Here is a 12,878-nt window from a genome sequence, read left to right as displayed (position 1 = left end):
TCCTACTTTCAAATATGAGGCAGTTGAAAGTACCAGGGCTTGGGTCAGGAGCCCCTTTGTCCTCAAAGTAATCTACTTGCTTTCCAACACTTTAAATAGGTGTTGTGCAGAAATATCAGTCTTTATGAATTCTATTTCATTTACCATGACTTCAAATTTTCCTAGATTCCTAAATTTATACTATGTACAAATTATTATCAAGTCCCAATTATTATTAGTTTTTTTTTGCAGCAGCAGCAGCAGTCTCTTCTCATTTTGAGTCATGCACCATCAGCAAAAGAAGATCCCAAACACTTTACTCCTGCCTGCTTTACTCCATACCATTATGGTCACTTTACTTTGAGAATGCATTTCTACTTCAATCCTATTTCGAATGCCTTCAAACCTGAGGAGCTCATTTCTGCAACTACTTCTGATAAGTTCTGGTGCTAGTCAATAATATTTCAATATCTGTCAGTGTTCCACTCCTATCTATATGGGTGTCAATGACTAAGTCATCTAAAGTGGACCCACTGTCATTAAGTTGATTCTGACTCACAATTACTCAGAATTTCCCCCACTGGTTTCCTAGATTGTAGCTCTTTACAGCCGTAGAAGGCATCATAATTTTCTTAGAGTGGCCATGGTTTCAAACTCCGATCTTGGGGTTAGAGGCCCAACAACATAGCCACTACATCACCAGGGCTCTTCTGAAGCTGGACAGCTTTTCCTTCTAGTCTGTTCTTAGTCTTAAAGCTTTACTAAAACATGTTCACTTTGGGTGACCCTGTTGGTATAAGAAATACCAGTGTCAGAGCTTCCAACATGATAGCAACAAACAGATTACCAGTATGTAACAATAACTGACAAGTGTTGGAAGAGCCCTTTAAGTTTTGACAAGCAAAGGTGTCATTTTGAGGACTAAGATGTGCCCAACCCAAGCCACAGCATTTTCAATCATTTCATTTGCATGCGAAATTTTGACATTCAATAAGGAGGACTGGAGAAGAATTGATAAACATGAATTATGATTCTGCCAACGAATATTGAAAGTGCCCTGAACTATCAAAGTATAAATAATTGTGTCTTGGAATAAATACAGCAGAATATCGTAATACTCCTTGGAAATGAGGATGTCAAAACTTCTCAAGTACTTTGGGAATGTTATCAGGAAAAACTCTTCACTGGAAAAGGACATTATACTTGGAGAAGTTGAAAGGCAACAAAAAAGATTAAGGCCCTCAAAGAGATAGATTAGTGGAGTGGTTGTAACCAAGGCTCAAACATAGGAACGATTGTGAGGATGGCACAGTACTGGGCAGTGTTTCTTTCTGGTGGTCATAGGGGTGCTATGTGTTGCAATGGACTTGATGACACATAACAAAAAGTTGTCCAACTTTCTTGTTCATCAAAATTATTTATGCTCTTCTAGTAACAAGTATAAATAATAAGCTATTTTCCACAAAAAAAAAGTGCCAGGATTGATCTAGAAGGGAGTCAAGATGGTATCCAGGTAGAAGTCTACCCAGTGGTCCTCTTGTTAGGCCATAAAATTAAGAGGTAATGAGGCTAATATTGGCAGGCTAGGTGCTAAAAATGGATTCAGTCGACTAAGGTCTGGTTCAGACATCCCTGAGATTTTCACCCATGAAGCAATTCAAGGGTTCACTGAAACACTCTATGTTCACTGCATCTGCCACAGGCTCTGCTAACCCCTCGCCAAGTCCAGCAGAACAGCATCTACCACTTCTTCCTGCCCTCAATTTCCAAGACCTGCAGTAAGCACTAATTTCCCCAGGTTTCTGTCCAAAATTGGTTATAATCCCAAGCTAGCTGACAGCTTCCAAGAACCAGCCACAAGACCTCACATTGGAGTTCCCTTCTCTGCTATCAGCCCTGCTACTATAGTCAAGGGCTTTGCAACTCCTGCCACAGCCAGAACAGTGAATAAATGGGCAGTCCCTTTTCCCCCTGGCCCAACTCCACACTTATAGCTTGGATAACAATAGATAATTAGACACTAATGTGCAGCAATTGAAGAGCTGCTGGGATATTTACATATGACAGAACACAGATTCCCCAGAGCACAACCTACAGTGCTATGCAGGACAGAGATGGAGTGAAACAGGAGTGCAGCTGGAGGGAAATTCAGATTTGGTCAGCCCAAAACCCATTCTGCTAATCTGGTCTCCAATTCCATGGGAGACGGCACAGCACAGCCCTGATATCAGGGCACCCCATAAGCCCATTATAAAGAGGAAAAAAACATTTTTTTAAGCACTTTCAATTCCAGGCTGTGTTCCTTAGTGTAGCATTGAATGTAAGCTGCCAGAACTCTGTCCATTAGCATAGGAATAACATAACAAGACAGCCAAAACTCTAATCCCCAGAGCACAGCTTAGGATTTTAACATAACAAAACAGGAAAAGTCAATAGGTTCTGATAGCTATAGGCAAAGCCAAAAACAGGTTTTTCCAGTTTTTTACTTCACTGAGAGTATTTAAAAGACTGAAAATTGTGGCCAGACAGTCCAGCCCAGGCCCCTGCCCAGGCTGCAAACCTGCCCAAACCTGGCCAAGTGGTATACCTACAGTCACCTGCTTCAGCCCACTTCAGAGCTACCCCCACCCCGCTGGCCCACTAGCCACTGAGTCACCACAGCACCCCATCTGCATAGCAGTCTGATCCACACCATAGAAGGCCACAGGTAGTCCTCAAAAAGAACTTTTACCAGTCACATAGAAAAAGAGCTCAGGGCCCCTTGTTCTCCCAGGAACATGGCACACAGTTTTCTAAAATGACATGCAGACAGCAACACACATCACCCTAAACAGGAAACAAAATGCAACAGCAGAGAAAGTCATAAACCTAACAACAGTCATAGAAAAGTCAGATGTTGATTTACCACAAAAAGAAATCTTCAGAATGCTGCTTGGAGTAATCTGGGATATGAGGAAAGTAACACCGAATAAGAACACAATAATAGAGGAGATGGAGTCCATGATAGAGGGGATGAAGTCCACGTACCAAAGGGAAATACTATAACTAATGGATGAGGTAACAGAAGCAAAACACAAGATCACAGACTTCACCAACAGACTAGAAGAGGCAGAGAATCATATCAACAAGCTTAAGGCTACTTAAGGCATACTTCAACAAATGAGAAAGACAGTTGTGGCAGTTACATAATACCCTGTCAATTTTCTAAGGGGTGGAGTCTAGCCTGTCAATCAGGTCTCAGCTTGATGGCCTCATTTGGAGGTGCTAAGGAGAAAAATAGCATGCTAGAGGAAGGACACAGGCACTCCCTGCAAGACATTCCTGTTGACAAGCCACATGGAGCTACACTGGTAGAGCCAGAGTCCTGGAGTTGGAGGAGTCATGTGGAGACCCATGTGGGGATGCCAGAACTGAGATGCTTCCACCACCACTGGATACACAATACATTCCACCAACTGGCCTGTGATCTTCCTGCATTCAGTGTCATTGCAGGGCTGCATGAATATAAAGAGGAATGTATGAACTAGTATCAACATACGGGGTAATTTCAGACTTATAGACTTGATCTAAACTGAGCTGGGATGTTTTCTTAATGTACAATTGCTCTTTAGTATAAATTTCTCTCTTATACACATATAAGTGTCTCTGGATTTGTTTCTCTAGTCAAGCCATACTAACACAACAGTCAAACAAGATAGTCAAAGAGGCAGAAAAATACCTGAGGACAATGACAAATGATATAAAGAGGACCAGTAATCAAATAATTGGTCTACCATAACAAGACACAATGAAGAAGTCAACAGCTAAATTAGCGAGTGAATTCCTGGAAGCAAGCTTCCTCACCTTAATGAATGAGAATCAGACATTCATGCAGGAAACAGATAAGACACCAATTAGACTACCCCACCCCCACCCCCAGGAAGAACTCACCAAGAAACATAATAGTTAAATTATCCAACTTTGAGGAAATAAAGAAAAAAATTTAAGAGTAGCAAGAGATGAAAAGGCCATCCTATGCAATGGTGCTCAGGGAAGTATATGCTCAGACCTATCATCAGATACCATGAAGAAGAGGAGACAGAGGAGTAACATCTTCTGAAAGCTGAAAGAAAAAAAATGCCAACCCAAGCATCCTCTACTCTGCCAAACTATCTATTAAGGTGGGTGGTGAGGTAAGAGTCTTCCTGGACAAGGAAAAACTCAAAGAATATACCACAAGACACCCAATCCTTTGGAAAATCCTTGCTGACTCACTGTGGTCAAAAGATCAACATTAACCGAGCACAAGCAGGAGAATGCCATGTAGTGCAACTCCATCAAGAAGTATGCATACCAAAAACAATTACCAAGATAACATTGCCTCAGAGAGAAAAGAAGGCAAGAATGAAGCCCCCCCACATAAACACAGCACACTGATAGGAAGGGAGATAGGAAAACACTCAACACAAAAGGTATGAGATGACAGCAATGAATCCACAGATAGTGGTAACAACTCTAAATGTCAATGACCTGAACTCATCCATTTAAAGACAAAGGCTAGCTGATGGGCTTAGAATACATAACCCCAAAATCTGTTGTCTGCAAGAGACATGTCTTAAGCTCGCAGAACAATAGATAAAGAATAAAAGATGGCAGAAAACAGAGCAGGAAACTTAAAAAAAATAGGGGTTGCAATTCTAATCTCTGACAAAATAACCTCAAGGTGTAAACTATACCAAGAACAAGGATTGATAATAAATAATGCTCAAAGGATCAATAGACCAGGAACCAGTAAGCATAATAACTATATATGTGCCTAATGAAAGACACACTAAATTAATCAAACTGTTCAAAAGATGAAAGCAAAATTAACAGACTGTTTTAGTCTGGGTACTTTAGAGAAACAAATCTACAGAAACTCATGTATAAGAGAGAGTTTTATATAAAGGTTAAGTGCGCATCAAGAAAACATCCCAACCCAGCGCTGCCCATGCCCACAAGTCCAATATTAACCATTAACCCATATGTCCAACATTAATCCACAAAGCTCTCCTCCATTTCACAAAACAGATGCTATGATGCCGACTGCAGGAGGAAAGCCAAATCAGTGAACGTGTAAGCATCTAAGCACTGGCAGGGGTCTCCACACGGGTGCTCCAGCAACCAGGGTTGCATCGGGGTAGGTCCATGTGACTTCTTCTCAGGGATGTCTTTCAGGAAGTGAGCTTTGCCAGCTAAAGCAGGGAACTGGCTAAGGCAGCTGCACCGTGGTCTGACCATCAGAAAGCAAGAGACCCAAGACCTAGAAAGGTGAGGCTCACTGAGCCATTTATCCCTCCACCCTTTAATTAACCCCACATGTGTTTATTGGCCATGTTGGCACAATAAACTAACTACCTCACAGACTCAACAATCGTAGGAAGCTATCAGAGAAAGATCACCTAGAAAGCTCATCAAGGAAGCTATGGAGCTAAACACTACAATCGGTGAATAGACCTGAAAATTCACATTTTTTTCCAAGTGCACATGGCTCATTTTCAATAACAGAACACATACTGGGACATAAGTGGAGCCTGAGTAAATTCAAACACATAGAGATTATTCAGATGTCCCTCTCAGACCATCACACCATAAAGCTGGGCATCAAAAAAAAGGTCTACCAGAAAGGATCAACAGATTACTGGCAAACCTAACCAAAGAAAGGAAAGAGCAAACATAAGTAGGGAGGATGAAAAATGAAAGCAGGGAAATCACAACGGACCCCAATGAGAGTAAAAGGATAATAACAAACTACTATAAAAGTCTGTATTCTAATGAATGCAACAATGTGGAAGACATGGAAACTGCTTGGGAAAACAATCCTTCCTTAGATTATTTCAGATAGCGGTCAAGAATCTGAACAGAACCATAGAAAAAGAAGAAATAGATAGTTATCAAGAAACTACCAACAATAAAAGCTCCGGCACCAGACAGCTTCATGGGAAAATTCTACCATTTTGGGAAGAGTTGACACTGACATGCCATAAATTATTCCAGAGCATATAAAATGATGACATACTCCCAAATTCATTCCAAGAAGCCAGCATAACTTTGATACACAAACAGGATAAAGAATCCACAGGAATAGAAAACTACAGACAAACATCTCTAATGAACATGGATGCAAAAAGCTTTAACAAAATATTGGCCACTAGAATAAAAAAGCTTTTAAAACATATTATCCATCATGATCATGTTGGATTCATCCCAGGAATGCAGAGATGATTCAACATCTGAAAATCCATAAGCAGTATTCGCCACATTGATAAGAAAAAGGATAAGAAGCACATGCTAATCTCTATAGATTTAGAAAAAGCACTTGACTACATTCTACACCCATTCCTAATTAAGACACGCAGGAAGATAAGATTGGACGGAAAACGCCTTAAGTTAATACAAGCTATCTACGAAAAGCCAATAGTCAACATCATAGTCAGTGAAGAAAAGATGAAAACAATCCCACTGAAAAAGGGGACCAGACAAGGATGCCCCTTTTCCCTACTTCTATTTAACATCTTACTGGATGTCCTAGCTAACAACATAAGGCAGTGGAAGCACATTAAACGTATCTGCCTGGGAGAAGGGGAGGAGAAATTATCACTATTTGTAGATGACACGATTGTATACATTGAAAATCTCAAAAGCTCCTCAACAGGATTCCTGGGAGCAAGAGAGGAACATGGAAGAGTGACAGGATACAAGAACGACAAACAGAAGTCTATTAGTTTGCTATATATAACAGACAAGACAATGGAAGAGGAGATCAGCAAGGCAGTAACCTTCACAATAGCCAACAACAAATTGAAAGACTTTTACAAGGAAAACTATAAAACCCTACTATAGGAAATGAAAATCAAGTCCATAACTGGAAGAATATCCCAGTTTGTGGATTGGAAGACTCATTGCAGTTAATATGTCAATCTTACCCAAGGCATCAAGCACTATCCTGATTCAAATACCAATAACCTCCTTCAAATAATTGGAAAAACTGACCACCGATTTCATATGGAGAGAGATGAAGCCCAGAATTAGCAGAGAACTCCTCAAGAAGGAGGACAAAGTTAAAGGAGTTTGCATTACCTGGCTTTAATACCTACTACACAGCCACATTGGTCAAAACAGCATGGTACTGGAATAATGACAGATACTCAGACCAATGGAACAAAACAGAAAACTCCATCAGCATATAGACAACTGATCTTCAACAAGGGCCCAAAAAGCATCAAGTAGGAGCTGGCTGCGGTCTTTAACAAGTGGTGCTAAAAATAATGGATATCTACCTGTAGAAAAATGAAAGAAGACCCTTACTTCACCCCATGCACAAGAACAAACTCAAGGTGGATCACAGACCTAGAAATAAAACCCCAACTATCTGGATCATCAAAAAAGGAACCAGACAAACCTAAGAATCTTGGCACAGGGAATACATAGATTAACTTCAATAAGGAAGGGATCTTACACAGGTGAAGCTGAAATTGACAAGTGGGACATACTAAGGATAAAACACCTGTGTGCATTGAAAGACTTCATCAATAGAGTAACAAGAGAACCTACAGATCAGGAGAGCATTGTTAGCAATGATACAAGATACAAAGGGCTTTTTACTAAAATTTACAATAACCTCCTGGCCTGCAAAAAGAAGACAACAGTTAACCCCCTGAACAAGTGGGCAAAAGACCTGAAAAGAAGTTTCATTAGGCAGGAGACCTGAATGGCCAATAAACAAGTGAGAAAATGCACCCAATAATTAGCCACCAGAGAAATGCAAATTAAAACAACCATGAGATACCACCTAACACCCTTGAGGTTAGCCCAAATCAGAAAATCAGAGAGCAACAAATGCTGGAGGGGACATGGGAGCTAGGAACTCTCCTCGACTGCTGGTGGTCTTGTAGATACATATAGCCTCTATGAAAAGCCATCTGGTGATATTTAAAGCAAATAGAAATTGAGTTGCCTTATGACCCAGCAATCCCTCTACTGGGTATATACCCAGAAGAGGTAAGAAATAGACCCTGACCAGTTTTTCACATGTCAATATTTAGTTCAGCGCAATTCACAATCACAAAGAATTGGAAACAAAACTCTGGCAACATACACATCATTAAAATCACTGATGATCACATGAAGCATATCCTCGTATGGGAAGAGTTGGAGGAAATTATGTTAAGCAAAGTTAGCTAATCACAAAAGAACATGTACAACATGAGTCCACTGAGGTAAGTATAATTAGCACAATAGGTTCAGTTGAAAAATCTCTTACTCATACTATATGCGTTGAGGTACAGATAGTCAGGAGGGTAGGGGGAAGGTGGGGAGAGGAGGGAAAAGGGAACCAATCACAGAGATTGACACACAACCACCACACTGCCCCCCACCCAGGGGGATGAGCAACAGAAAACATGGGGGAAGGGAAACATCAGTTTGTGTAAAATATAAAAATAATTATAATTTATATTTATTCAAGGGGTCACGAGAGTGAGGATGAGGGATGAAGTGCAAGAGAAGCAGCTGAACTAAGGTTTCAAATAGAAAGTAAATGTTTAGAAAATAATGGTGGCATCATATGTACACATAGCTTGATACAATTGATGTATGGACTGTTATAAGAGCTGGATGAGCCCCCAATAAAATGATCTTTTAAAAAAATTAAAAGTCCTTTAATTTTCTTCCTAAAAAAGTGCTGGGATTTTCATTTAAATTATGTTGAATTTAGGTAAATGTACGGAGGATTTATATCTTAACAGAAGCAAATCTTTCAGTTCATGTACCTTGTCGATTGGTTATATTTTGTTATTAGACATAGACAATCAATTTTTGACATTAACCTTATATTCTACAATTTAGATAAAAGTACCTATTAGTTTTAGAGACTTTCTTGTGAACTATATTGATGCTACCAGATATTGTCTGACAGTAAATTTCCCAGTAGCACACACAGAAATCAAGAAATATCTTTCTGTGAATGCCATACAGAGTTTTCTGATACAAATCTAGTTTTTACTTATTTAGTTTCACATTTGTAGTTTTCCCTTTAATTTTATCTTAATTAGCAAATATAGAATGATAGATTACACAAAAATAATTCAGCAAATATTTTGGTTTTGCTTTTCCCTGATTATTGTGGTGAAATGAACTTTATTAATATAACTATTCCTTTCACTCTATGTCCCACTAACTGATCAGATGAGCTCATGTGAGTAACTCATGGTTGACATGCACAACAGAACAAAATACTGCCCTGTCCAGTGCCATCCTCGCTTCTGTTTCGCTATCCTTGAGCCCATTGTTGAAACCCCTGTGTTAATCCATCTCCTTGAGGGGCTACCTCTTTTTCACTGCCCCTCTACTTTACCAAGCACGACGTTCTTCTCCTATGACTGGTCTTCCCTGACAACATGTGCAGAATATGTAGGGTGAAGTTTCACCATCTTTGTCTTTAAGGAACACTCTGGCCATACTTCTACCAAGTCAGATTGGTTTGTACTTTTAGTACTCCATAGTCCATGCAATACTCTTCTTCAGGACCACAATTCAAATGCATTGATTTTTTTTTGGTTTTCCTTTTTCATTGTTCAACTTTCACATGCATATGAGGCAACTGAACAACCTTAGCTGGGTCAGGGAAATGTAGTCCTCAAAGTAATATCTTTGCTTTCAATATTCTAAAGAGGTTTTGTGCAGCAGATATACCTAGTGCAGCTCATCTCTTGATCTGTTGACGGTTTCACTGAGCTTTGACTGTGAATCCTTAATGAAGTCAATGTGTTCCTCCAATTAGCAGAATGTTGGCTACTGTGGCAGTTGTGAGGATTTTTGTGTTTTTTAAATTGATTTGTAATTCATACTGAAGGCTGTAATCCTTGATCTTCATCAGCAAGTTAAGATCAATTTGTCCTCAATTTCAGCAAGCAAAGTTTTATCTTCATCATATTGCAGGTTGTTAATAAGACTTTCTCCAATGTTTATGCTGCAGATTTCTTTATGTAATCTAACTTCTCCAATTATATGGTCAGCATATACACTGACTATATGTGGTGAGAGGATATAATCCTTGTGTACATTGTTTCTGATTTTAAACCATGCAGTGTTCCCTGATCTATTCACACAGCTGCCTCTTGATCGATATGCAAGTTCTGCATGATGTGAAGTGTTCTGGAATTTCCATTCTTCTCAAGGTTATACATAGTTTATTATGACCTACACAGTTCAATGCCATGCATAGTCAATAACACATGAGCAAAATCCTTCTGGTAGTCTTTGATTTGAACCAAAATCAATCTGACATTGGCAATGATACCCTTTGTTTAATATCCTCTTCTAATCCTTCCTGAAGCTCTGGCAGCTCCATGTCAATATATTGCAACACCCATTGTTTGATGTTTTTCTGCCAAGTTTTATTTGCATGTGATATTAATGACAGTATTCTATAATTTGAGCATTCTGTCAGGTCACTTTTATTTGTAATAGATACCCATATGGATGTCTTCCAGTCAGTTGGCAAAGTAACTGTCTTCCACATTTCCTGGCACAGACAAATAAATATATTCAGTGCTTCATCAGCTTGTTGAAAGATTTTAATTGGTGTTCCATCAATTAAATCTTGCTTTTGACTAATGTTTTCAGTGGAGCTTGAGCCTCTTCCTGCAGTATCATTGTTCTTGCTCATACATTGCCTTCTGCAATGGTGGAATATCTACTAGTTCTTTTTGATAGATGACTCCACATATCCTTCCCATCTTCTTTTGATGCTACTGCATCGTGCAATTTTTTGCCAATAGAATCTTTCATTATTGCAACATGAAGCTTGAGTTTTTCCTTGAGCTCTTCAGTTTAACATATCCTAAATGTCTTCTTCCTTTTTGGTTTTCTCTTTGTCTTTGCCCATTTTGTTATAATATTCACCTTTGTCCTTTCAAGTCACCCTTAAGGAATTTTCTGTTCCACCACTATTGTGTGACAAATTGACAGACAAGTGGTGGGAAATAAGGTGTAGAAGACCCTAACTCAAGGATTGGTTGGTTTTGCCATTCACCTAGCTAAAATAATTAGGAACTTTGGAAGCCAGAAGAAAATTCTTCGTATCAGCAAGGAGAAAGAGTCCCTCGCAGACCATGTTAGAGATCCCTCATTGTTTGAAGTTGTGAGGACAGTGGAGGCCTGTCACAGGTAGTTCAAGAAAAGGAAAAGTCAAGGGAAGGAGATCATGAGACAGAGCAACGCTGAGGCTATAAACTGTGAGGAATAGCAGCAGGTAGGCTTCTTGGTCCATGAACATCAAAGACTATGGGACCACATGACTGAGAAGCTGGGGAATAGAGAAGGCGACATGACTCCTGGCTGAGAAGAGGGACTGCTGTGACTAAAGAACTACATCTTGAATATTTTCTGATCGTTGTTGTTACAGCTTGTTGGTTTCCCTAATAAAGCAAACCAACTCAATCTTCAAGTCATAGTGACCCTAAAGGACAGACTAGAACTGCTGCTTTGGACTTCCCTAACAAACCTCACAGCTGTGATCATTGTGGGTGACTTGGTGTGGTTTTGCAATGGGTTATTGAATGCAGAAGAAAGGTAGAGTGTGGTCTGAAGAGTAGGTAAAGAATAGGTAAATAGGAGGTAAAGAAAGATGGATGGTGGAGGCATGTCTGGACTCGGCCTCAAGGTAATAGGCCTCGGGCTGGTGTGGAGATGGAGTCTCCTTCTCCCTAGTGTAACCAGAGGACATCAGATATGGCCTCCAAGCTGTGTTTTGAAAATATCTTATTATTTTCATAAAAATTATGATTAAAGCCCGGATTACAAATCATAGCAAAATAGAGAATACTGGTATCTCTAAAATTCTAATACCTTATTTTAAACCTAATGGTGTATGTTTGTACCTACAAGGGAGGCTTACAACATTTTGCAAAGAAGTAAAACTAAATAATATGGAAAATAACATCAGTGTGTAGATGGCCAAAACATTTTTTTTTCTCAACAAATGAATTGTTTCTAAATGATGTGAAGATTACCAATGTGCTAGTACACCTTCTCTTACCTCCTGAGTGTTATTGTTGTTTATTGCTAGGTAGCAATGAGCACAACAAAATGAAACACTGCCCATTGGGTGTCATACTGTCAACATTGTTATATTTGAGCCTGTTGTTGCAGCTACTATGACAATCCATCTAATCGAGGTTCATATTTTGAGTGCCTTCCACTCTGAGGATTTATCTCCTGGCCCTATAACAGATAATGTTACACTGTTACTTAACTAATGTTTAAGACTATAAATCAGTCATTTCTTTCTTCTTAGTCTTTCTTATCTGGAAGTTCTGCAGAAAACTGTTCATCATGAGTGACCTGATGCTATTTGAAATACAGGTGACCTAGCTTCAAGCATCCTAGCAACGTGAAGGCCACTCAAGTATAATCAACTGACAGAGGAGTGTGGCCTTTAGCCTTGGGCAGGAAATTATCCTTAGATAGAAGCATAACCTCCAGCTATCTGAGGGACAGCTTGTTTACAATCAATTACAAAGTGATCAATTTATCACTTTCTGTGTGTTTAATGATCTAAGAGCTTTAATGTTTAGCTACATGTGTTGATAAGATTCTAAACTCTGTGAATGCAGGTGTATATCCTTAATAATGATACTTGTTCAACATTGCCTAGTCAATTTGGGGAAAATACTAGTTTCTCACTGAGTCATAAGACTTGATTTGAAACTGATTTTAATATAGTCAACCTTGGGAGGGCAGTGTTTTTCAAAGTTTAGCTCCAAATAATGAACTGAATTACCTAAAATTCAGTTCTCTAAACTCCATTGTAAATCTTCTGAACCAAAATTTCTGTGGGCAGTAGGGTAGAGAAAAATAATGTGTATTTTTAAGTAATT

The sequence above is a fragment of the Echinops telfairi genome, unplaced genomic scaffold, assembly GCF_000313985.2.
Source record: "Echinops telfairi isolate 266 unplaced genomic scaffold, ASM31398v2 ScPeMD7_60;HRSCAF=208, whole genome shotgun sequence".
Classification (NCBI taxonomy): Eukaryota; Metazoa; Chordata; class Mammalia; order Afrosoricida; family Tenrecidae; genus Echinops; species Echinops telfairi.
This window is presented reverse-complemented; position numbering follows the sequence as displayed.